Source organism: Echinops telfairi, unplaced genomic scaffold (genome assembly GCF_000313985.2).
Source record: "Echinops telfairi isolate 266 unplaced genomic scaffold, ASM31398v2 ScPeMD7_9;HRSCAF=40, whole genome shotgun sequence".
Classification (NCBI taxonomy): Eukaryota; Metazoa; Chordata; class Mammalia; order Afrosoricida; family Tenrecidae; genus Echinops; species Echinops telfairi.
Genome location: NW_022103906.1, coordinates 97,862,906 through 97,873,817, shown reverse-complemented (window position 1 = coordinate 97,873,817; position 10,912 = coordinate 97,862,906). Strand labels below are relative to the sequence as shown.

The 10,912-nt window shown below is 48.6% G+C and overlaps 1 non-coding gene across 1 annotated transcript; it reads right to left on the bottom strand.

Moving 5' to 3' along the window:
• Positions 1-2,293: 2,293 nt before the first annotated feature.
• On the bottom strand, positions 2,294-2,400 carry LOC115868328. The gene has a single exon (XR_004045510.1). It is a non-coding gene; the product is annotated as a U6 spliceosomal RNA (small nuclear RNA).
• Between the last annotated feature and the right edge of the window lie 8,512 nt (positions 2,401-10,912).

The following is a 10,912-nucleotide window of genomic DNA, read 5'->3' as shown; positions in this document are numbered from 1 at the left end:
GGCATTTTATTTCAAAAACTTTCCCCTGCATTGCCGATGCTAGGGTTTCTCTCCTTTCGGGAAGGGAGGAAGGGGACCATGTTGCTTCGACCTCATAAATGGGCAAACCAGCCCACAACGGGTTCTACAGCTTGCCCAAGGTTTAGCACCAAGAAAGTCCGGAGTAGCTGAAGCCACGCTCTGAGACCCTCGGTGACCCCTAGAAGGTTACCTTGCTTCTGCGCCGTTGGTGGTGTGTCCCTAGCTGTCGCTGTCCTTTCACAAGGCAAGTTTGCTTGGAGAATACATTATTCCTTCACCTCTTCGTTTACTAAAGAAACCTTTATGGAGTGCTCACCGCGCTTGCAGAGAAAGCAGGCTCCATGGAAGAGGCAGAGAGAACTGAGTCCGCGGTCCTTCCTGCCCCCTTGCTGGCTCTGTGGCCCTGCTTAACCTGCCTGCCCCCTCCGTGTCCTCTACTGCAGTGGTTCTCAACCTGGGGTCGAACAGCCCTTTCACAGGGGTCGCCTAAGACCCTATTTCCGGTGGTCTTAGGAACGGAGACACCACCCCTCTATCTGTCCCTAGGTGGGTCCGCCCACATGCAGATATGTCCACTTATGAGGTCACCCCAACATGAGGTATTAAAGGGTGGCGGCATTTGGACGGTGGAGAACCAGTGCTCTACTGCTTAATGAGAAGAGAATGATGACCTTCCGGCGCAGTTCTGAAATGATTTGCATCGTGTGAGCCCAGTACAGTGCCTGAACCAGAGAATGTGCCGAGTAAATTTCCATTCCTTCCCCTTCCCTTCCCCTCAGTACTATGCACACCACGGGGAGTTTCCATGACAGGCCAGACCCCAGGCAGACGCTCGCTCGGGTGCTGCGGGGTGAGTGGGTGGGTAGGATTCGCTTGACTGCTGTCTTCTCTCCAGCTGAAAGGTGGATGGGAAACCACGGAGAAGGGAGGCTCATGGGGAGATAACAGCCCATGATGACGTTTGCTCTCTGGAAGATCCCTGTGCTTTGTGATTAGCATTTAATAGGCTCCCAGAGAGCTTTGAAGTTAATAATATGCCTACGCCTCCTTCTCAGCCGATGATCTAAAAGTGATATACTGTACTTATGTCAGTGATGAAATTGGAAGGGGTTGGTTTTGTCAAGGAGCCAAGACCTGCTCCTTATCTTTAAAACAACAACAAAACACAAAGCCTAGTTATGAAAATTCAGTCTACAGAGAGAAATGGCAGGGGTATTTGTCCTGAGAAATGCCTCTTCCACAAAGCTTCCCCTGTTCCGTGGGGTAAGTAGAGGGGTAGTGTAGTCCATTGAGCCCTGTGATAACTTAAGACGTTTTTCAGTTCTTGTTTTTCAGTTCATGGAGCTTAGGAGCCCTGGGGGCACTGTCAGGTAAGCACCCCAACATACCTGCTGCTGTACGGGAGAAAGCCGAGAAACATCTGCTCTCCTCGTGGGTCACAGCTGCAGAACCCCCACATCGGTCGCTGTGAATTGGGGTCGGCTGTAGGTTCATTCTGGGTTTGCGCATCCATTGTCCCACTTGGACCCTACAACCCCATAAGGTGGCTGGGGTGGGGTGGGGGCATCATTCCTGTACTGCAGATGAGAAAACTCAGGCTCAGAGAAGTAGCTTGTTCAGGTCAGGTAACTTGCAGGCAAACAGCAGAGCCAGGATTCAACTCTAAGTACAGAGTCTCTGCTCTTATTGCCCCCTTGCGATCTTATTTCTCTCTATCCACCTTCATTGAAACCTCTTGAACAACTTTTAGCTGAGCTGACCTGGGTTCTGGGGATGTGTCCCTGGCATCTGGGCATCCCCTGGGGGTCAGGAGGAGGTGGTGAGACCAGGTCTCATGTGGCCACACCCTAGCAGACCAGAGGCCAAGACTAGCTGAGTGGCGGCCCCATCCCTTGAATCCCCAAGATTTAGTCACACAGCAATAATCCAGCCCTGAAAGGAGGTCTCAGGAGGGGCCAAATCCATCCTCTCAGCCATTCAAGACTGGGCTCCTACCAGGTTCTCTCTGTCTTCCATACAATCAACATTCATTTCACAGCCGCACGTAAACATGCTACAACAGCTCACCATGCTAGTCTTCCCACCACTACCATCATGCTCTACTCTTTCAGCACAACTCACACAGGATGTTGTCTTTACTTGTCATCCGCTCTTCCCATCCTCCTGCCCTTTCTGCAGCCCGACGACATTTCTATCCTGCACACGTTTCTGAAATCAAGTTTTTCCGTGATGTGTATCTTGCTAAGTCCTCTGCTAATCTTTTTTTTTTTTTTTAAATATGGAACGCTTCACGAATTTGCATGTCATCCTTGCGCAGGGGCCATGCTAATCTTCTCTGTATCGTTCCAATTTTAGTATATGTGCTGCCGAAGCGAGCACCCTCTGCTAATCTTACCCAGAGTTTCACTAGCTTTGGGCATTTCTTCCTTCTAGAGCCCTCTCCACCTGGCTTCTAGAGCCCTCTCCACTGGCTTCTAGAGCCCTCTCCACTGGCTTCTGGTCACCGTGCACCCCTGGTCTTCCTCTCGTCACCTCAGCTGCTCCTCTCCACCATCTGTGCTCGACTTGCCTGCCTTTTCCTTGTCTCGGGCCTGGACTCTCTTCTCTTATTTACGGTTTACCCCACTCCCAAGTTGTTCTCACGTAACTCCACCGACAGGGTGAGGACTCTCAACTCATCCCTCCAGCGAGAACATGCCTAAGGTGCAGGTGCCTCTGTCCAGCATCTCCTCTAATATCTCTAACACGCAGGGCAAACTTCAGAGGTCCCAAGCGATGTCTTTTTGGGAGTAGACAGCAGCATCTTTGTCCTGTGGCGCAGCTGGACGATTTGAATCTCAGACCGTGCAGCGTCCCTTTCATACCTGGGGGCGGGGGTGGGGGGCACCAAGGCTCCTGTCACTTCATCGAGCGATCTTTAATGTCTCCTCTTCTCTCACAGCTGTACTCAGTCTGCTGTGGGTTCTGCCTTCAGAACAGACGTGCTTCTCATTGCCCGCGACTGCAGCAGACTCTGGTCATCACTTCCTGATGACTCGTATTCATCCCGTTCTTATGTCCTCTGGTCTGTGAGCAAGATGCCTGAAAAGTCCGTTCAAGCCTCGATTAGACCGGTCACTCCTCGGGTCAAGATTTTCCAGCAAGTCTCAGTGTCCTTAGGGCGGCATCATGTCTGGCATGTTGGGCTGCTACCAGTAAGGCCGGCAGGTGGAGCCCCCCGCCGCTCTGCTGGGTAAAGATGGGTCTCCTGCTCCTGTTAAAATGGGCGGCCTCAGAAACCCAAAGCCGTGGCTCCACTTTGTCCCGGAAGTCTGGGTGGACTCCAGGCAGCTAGTGTGGTTCGGGCGGGATCGGTAGTGTCAGAAGGGATGCTGAAAGGGCTTGTATTTCACAACTGGCAGAGGAAGATGTGGGGAGTGTCAGTGGTGCAGGGGGCTGCAGGCTGGGCTGCTAACCACAGGCCAGCAGTACAGACCCACCCGCCACTCCTAGGAGAAAGATGAGGGGACTGCCCTCACAAAGATTCACCCTGGGAAGCCAAAGGGGCAAAGGGGCAGTCCTGCCCTGTCCTCACAGGTCCCTGTGAGTAGGAATCGACTCAGTGACCCTGGGTTGGGTTTGGGATTTTCCCTAGAGGAATCCATACAGGGAAAAATCCTGGCAATTTGCTTCTACAAGCCCACCTGGAAGAAGCACACCAGCCCGTGTGATCATGAGGTGTCACCGGGACTGGGTCACAGGCAACAGAAGACCACAAACAAACAAACAAACAACAAAAACCATGTTGTTGAGAATTGGGGCGGGGGTGGGGTGTTGGAGCAGAGACCCAAAGTCCATCTGTAGATAAGGGAACATCCCCTCCCAGAGGGGTCAAGGGAAGGGATGAGTCAACCAGGGCGCAGTAAAGCACCGGTGAAACACAATATTCCTCTGGTTCCTTGAAGCTTCCTCACCCCCCCACTATCATGACCCCAGTCCTGCCTTTCACTGCAGGCCGACCGAAGCCTGTGGTCGAGTACAGAGAAGACGTAAGATCTCACAACACTGGACAGAATCCAGGAACAGGAATGGGAGTGGTGATACCAGAAGGGCAGGGGCAAGGTGGGGAGGGGAAAGAAGGTAGAGGGAACTGATAGCTATGCTTGACACAACCTTACACACTCCCCTCCAGGGGGATGAGCAACAGAAAGTGAGGGGGGAGACAGTGGATGGTATAAGAGAGGAACTGACCCCAAGGGCTCAATAGAAAATAAATGTCTAGAAAACAGTGATGACAACGTATGTACAAGTGTGCTTGATACAATTGATGTACGGATTGTTATAAGAGCCCCCAACAAAATGTTTTTCTTTAAAAAAACCAACTGCTCAGTGACCGTGAGGAAATGGATGGTAAAGGTGGTTTCACGAAGTGATGGAAAGCAATTCTCCCTGAGGGGTGTGTTTAGAGAACACGGGCATGGCAGTGCTTCCTTGTATGTGCTGTATCACGGTGCACAAAATAAACTGAGAAAAAGACAACCAGTGCCCAGAAACCTCGGTGGAGCCCAGGGTTGCTGTGAATCAGAACCAACTCGGTGGCTGGCAACGGGAAGGGAAGCTTTCTTCTCACATGAGTTTATATATGAATCAGAAATTTCAAACGGATGCTCTTCTAGTTGCTAAATAACTCCAACTTCGTGTATCTACATAATAAAACTACATACAAAATGATGTAACTCCTAACAGAAACCCCAACCCACACCCACTGCCGTTGGGCCCATTCCCCATTCCCACTCTGAGTCACCCCCACAGCGTTTCCGAGGCTGCAGACCTTTACAGGAGCAGACAGCCTCGCCTTTGGGGGGCGGAGGGGCGCAGGAAATGAATTTGGGTCCACTGGCTTCCAGCCAGGAGGCTGGCAGTTACTGACAGCACCACCGGGCTCCTGAAACCACTCGTCACTCAGAAGGCATTCATCAAACCAGCCGGATGTTTTCTAAGTCATTGGCTCTTCTGTCTGGTAGATTCTCACCGGCTAAATGATGCCCCCATTGAAAATAATATTCCCGAGTGAAGAACATCAAACTCTCCCAACGATGTCCCCGTTAGATCAATAAATATAAAGGAACCCATCAGCTGTCATTGAGGTGATTCTAGTTTATGGTCACCTCATGGATTACAGGGTCCAACTGGACCCCATGGAGTTTTCAAAGCTGTGACCTTTGGGGAAGCTGAGCATCATATCTGGTGGCATGATGGTTACCTTAGGAATGGGCTGCTAACTCCAAGGTCAGCGGTTTGAAACCACCTGCTGCTCTGCGGTAGAAAGGCGAGGCGCTCTACTCCTATAGAGTTGCAGTTAGGCAGATGGAGCTGCTGGCAGATCCCCTCTAGCCACAGGCAAGAGTCTCGAACAGCGTGACTATCAGGCAGAGACCCTTGTAATCTTGATTAAGGCGAGTGGAACTCGATACTTGGCCAGTTGACCTCACTATAGACCCGGCCTGAATTGGTTCTGGGTGAAGTATCTCTTACTTGTTCCAGGACAGAACTTTCTTCCCTGGCTTTTGGAATGTTGATGATGGTGTTTTTCTTTCGTACTCATTATATGTATTTTGGTCTTTTATGTTATTATTATTTTATCCTTGCCACCTTACGACTTGCTTTGATTTTCTTTTTTATTGATTCTGTTGGGTTTCCCTGTTTGTGAAGCGCAGGAGGAGGAGACACATAGTGACAATAACTGATACAGGGGTGACGGGGTGCGTGATAGGAAGGGAAGGGGGTCTCAGGAATAAACGATGGAGGCGGGAGGAGGGAGGGAGCACTAGACCTGACTGGGTTTGCACAACTCATTTTAAAGGTGAGTTAACCGTGGGGGTGTAATAACCCACCACAATTAACCCCAATGTAACCAGGATGTAGTGGTCAATTTAGATGTGGCCATTTTAACAACGTAACCATACTGTATTAATGAGCCTGACTGTAGTCACGTTTTACTGACCAAGTCTGGCCATTTCGCAACTACTGCCATTCCTCTTGTAACTGCTGGGCCGTGGCCATTTATTCTTGAAGTTGCTCATGATGTGTCTAAACACCCCACTCTATTTTTGAAGGTCTCATAGGCCCCAATATCATACCACCACCTGACTTTGTACCCAAGGTACCCTTTTCTTAAGGTGACCAGATTTAAAGCTGGACACCATTGACCGGGGGTGGGTGTTCTTGATTAAAAATTTGGTCTATATGGACCAAATAGACTGTTTCCTAGCTTGTCATGCATTCTTTCCAAAAATCGGGACTTTTTTAAAATGCCAAAAATCAGGACTGTCCTGCCAAAAGCGGGACGTCTGGTCACCTTCCCTTTTCTCCAAAGAGTGTTAGGCCCCTGCCCCCTGGACTTTGTTTATCTCGTAGCTCTCACTTTAAGCACTCGGGGTCTTGGCAGAAATTGGCTCTAGCTGCCTCATGACTGCCGGCTAATAAAGGCTCACGAACTTCGATTAAAGTTGCGTGTGGGTTAGGTAATTGATCTAGTCCTGGCACAACAGGGGTGGGTGGGGGGATGCTCTAAAATTGATATGGCAATGATTACACAATTCTCCTGGATACTATTGAATGATTGAATTGTATGATGTGTAAAGAATGTGTCAATAAAACTGCTATAAAACAAGAGAAAGAGTTGCAGTCTGGGAAGCCCACAGGGCAGCTCTACCCTGTCCTATTGGGTCACCGTGAGTCAGCATCCAGTTGGCAGCAGTGAGTTTAGTTTTGGAGGTAACTTGTCTAAAACTAGAGATTATTTTAGTAGCAATAATATTGTTTGTGGTGTTAAACAGATTCTGTTGAACTAGTGCAATTATATGCAAACATTTTCTGAGCCTTATAATATCACAGATATTATACACTCAACACGTCCATTATTGATTGAGTCACAGAAGTCTTTTATTGGAGTGCTGTGTGGGAAGGGCTTCAAACAATTCATGAAAAACCAATCCATGGTTTTTGCATTGTCTGTCCAGCGGCTTTCCGAAGCCCCTTTTATAACAGTGAAGCCCACTCCTTCAGGCCAGGTGAGAGGGGTCGGAGTACAGTAGCCACCAGGGTAGGCTGAGTGACTTGCTAGCAGCTGCTTTAAATGGCCTCTTTGTTTACGTCTTCTGGTCTAGAAAGCGGTGCTAAGTGTTAATTGTAATATTCAGATGAGATAAGGTGTTTCGAATGGTGCCTAGCTCAGAAAGTATCCCAGATTTTCATTAACCCTCATTTTATAATTAAAATTAATATCGCTGATGCTCTTGCCCGGAAGGCCTGGGGTGGGTTGTAGGAAACGTGTCCATGAAACCCAGTGAAAACGGTGGGAAGAAAGAGCAGCAGCCTGAGTGTCTTCAGCCCCACCGTCTCCTCAGGCCCTTCCTCTGCTTCAGGACCAGACTCTTCCACCAGAGACATCACACTTCCTAAGTAAGTCCAACTTTATTTCTCTGTATGTAGCTTCTTCCCTTCCGTCCTCAGAGCACCCTCATGCACCTGAGCCCCAAGTGCCTGGCTGACAGCCATGCAGCACACACAATCCACCACCCTCCACCTGCTATTTATCTGCTGCTCCGGTTTCTCCCCAACTCTCTCTGAGCCAAAAGTTCATGAAAGCAAGCCTCACTCACGTGCAGGACCAGGTGAAGTGGACACACAAGGTGCCAAGGCCAGTCCTCGGGCTGCCAGCCAATCCCTCAGAAATGTCTCCTCTGTTCCCTGTGGGAGCCCAGGACCGAGGCCAGGAGACAGGACTTTCAAGGGATGACTGGTGTTAGTATTTTAATACCTGGTACTAGCTCATCCTTTGACCTAGAAACCCACACCACGGGCATTGATGACCCTCCAGCTATGCTGGGTACCTTTTGCTCCTCAAACGGGAGCTTGCCCTGCATCGGGCCCTTTCCCCAGACCCAGAATAGTAGCATGTGTTCTTGCGTGGCTGCCACTCCATGTTAATTCATGCTCAGCGCTTGGTCTAAACAGTCAGGGCACTCAGTCGCTAAGTGAAAGATTCAAAGTGCACAAGGAAGTGCCTTGGAAGAAAAACCTCGGTTGTCATGTACTTCTACAAAAGCAGCCCTTGGAAGCCCCCTGGAGCCCACCTCTGCTGTGGCACACAGGGGTCACCTTGAGCCAGAATCCATTCAACAGGCAACTGGTTCAAAGTTATCTTCCGTATTTATGTTTCCCATCACTCTGCTATTGAGACCACAACTCTTTACCACAGTGGAAAGCTTCCTCATTCTCCCACTGAGTGGCTGATGGTTTTGAACAGCTGACCTTGGGATGACAGCTTGGTGAGTAGCCACACTGCCACCAGGGCTCCTCCACTATGATACCTAAGGTTGAAATAATAGCTAGCCGTTGGTTGGAAGATTTTAAAAATGTGGCTGAAAACTTAGATAAAGCAAATATTAGGAAAAGTACACATGCTACAATGTTTGCTATACACGTGGATAAATGTAGATGCTTCTGCTGTGTTTCTTCTGTGCATGGTATTTTCTAGATAATAATAACACACCGAAATAAGGTGGGGGAAGAATGATTTCAAAAGGGCACCAAGACTTGCACCAGGAGGCTGCACCAGGGAACATACATTCTCTATGTAAGCTTATTCTTTTATAAAGACAGTATTTGGTGAAGAAAGTAGATGGTGCTGGCTATCAATCAGAATAGTGTCTGGGGTTTTAAAGACTTGTATTCAAACAAGCAGCCATCTAAGCAAGGAGTCAACTAAGTACACATGGAAGAAGCACACCAGCTCGTGTGATCCAAAGATGTCAAAAAATTCAAATATGATGAAGTGAAAAGTACCAGAGCTGAAATTATGAACACCTAATTTGTAGAAGGCTGGGGAGGACAGGGAGAGCCCAAAGCCCATCTGCAGAGCATCTGGTCAGACGGACCGCTGGCAGATCCGCTCTAGCCACAGGCAGGCGTCTCGAACAGCCTGGCTATCAGGCAGAAACCAGGGTCATCTTGAACATGCTCAGTCAACTCGTTACCTGGTCAGGTGAGCTCCCTGTGGATCTGGCCTGAGTTGGTTCTGGGTGCAAGTGTCTCTTACTTGGTCCATGACAGAAATTTCTTTCCTGGCTTTTGGAATGTTGATGATGGTGTTTTCTTTCCTACTCATTGCTTATACTTTGGTCTTTCTGCTATTATCGTATCCTTACCACCTTCTTTCAGTTTTGTTTTGTATTGTTTCTGTTGGGTTTCCGGGTGTGTGACCCACAGGAGGAGTGGGTGCAGAGTGATGGTGGCTGATGCAGGGTTGATGGGGGATCTCAGGAGTGGGGAGGGAGTGCTGGAACTGAACTGTGATTGCACAACTCCTTGTGGAGGCGATTTGTCCGTGGGGAGAGAGGTGGGAAATGTTCTAAGACTGAGATGGTAATCATTGTACGATTCTCCTTGATATGATTGAACGATTGCATGATTTAATTGTCTACTATGTAAATTATGTGCCAATAAAACTATCTAAAAAAAGAAAAACCTTCAGCATGCACACACACAAAACCAAAACAATATTTGGTGGTGAAACAGTGAGGGAAACCCATAAGGAAGCAGGTGCTTTGACCCAGCGGTACAGGAGCTGGGGCTGAAGAAGGCACAGCGCCTCTGGTAACAGCCATTCCCTACACCCTTCACTGGCAGGAGGTGGCAGCAAGAAGGTAAAGGAAGAGGTGCAAAAACTGCTGTAGGACGGCGTTCGTTTTACGAAAACAGGACACCTGGAATGTAGTGGAGGCATGACCTCAATCTGTGGTGTTTGTTGTTGTGGTTGTTAGGTACCACCCTATGCACAACAGGAGTGAACACTGCCGGTCCTGAAGCAGCCTCACAATTGTCCTGCAGTTGAGCCCACTGCTGAGCCACCGGTCAGTCTGTCTCCTCAGGACCTTCCTGTCCTTCGCGGTCCCTCTACTGTACCATGACGTCCCCCGCCAGGGACTCGTCTCTACTGACAACATGCCCAAAGAACAGAAGATAAAGCCTCCACACCCTTGTCTCTTAGGAACACTCTGTCCGTACTTCTTCCAAGGCAGGTGTGTTTGTCCTTTTAGCAGTCCGTATACTTTGAATTTTCTTCTCCAGCCTCACCATTCAGATGCATCACTTCTTCAATCTTCCTTACTCGGTGTCCAACTTTCACATGCACATGATGCAATCGAACATACCACGGCTTGGCTCAGGCGAATCTTAGCCCTGAGAGTAATGTCCTTGCTTCTCAACATTCTGAAGAGGTCTTGGGCTGCATATTTGCCTAGTGCAACTCGTCTTTGGATTTCTTAACCGCTGCTTCCATGAGCATTGATTGTGGATCCAAACATGACAAAATCCTTGACAACATCAATCTTTTCTTTATTTATCATGATGTGACCTATTGGTCCAGTTGTGAGGATTTTGATCTTTACATTGAGTTACAATCCACACTAAGGCTGCAATCTCTGAACTTCATTAGCAAGTGCTTCAAGTCCTCTCACTTTCAACAAGCAAAGTTCTGTCATCTGCATATCACAGGTTTTTAATAAACCTGCTCCATTCCTGATGTCGCATTCTTCTTCAGATAATCCAGCTTCTCTGATTATTTGCTCAGTATACAGATTGAATAAGTGTGGGGAGAGGCTACAATCCTGTCACACACCTTTCCTGATTATAAATATGCAGTATCCCCTTGTTCTGTTTACATAACTGCCTCTTGATCCAGGTACAGGTTCCACAGGAGCACAATGACGTATTCTGGAATTCCCTTTCCTTTCAAGGTTATCCATAGTTCATTATTATTCACACAGTTGAATGCCTTGGCATAGTCAATAAAATGCAAGTAAACATCTTTCTGGTATTCTCTGCTTTGTGCCAAGATCCATCTGAC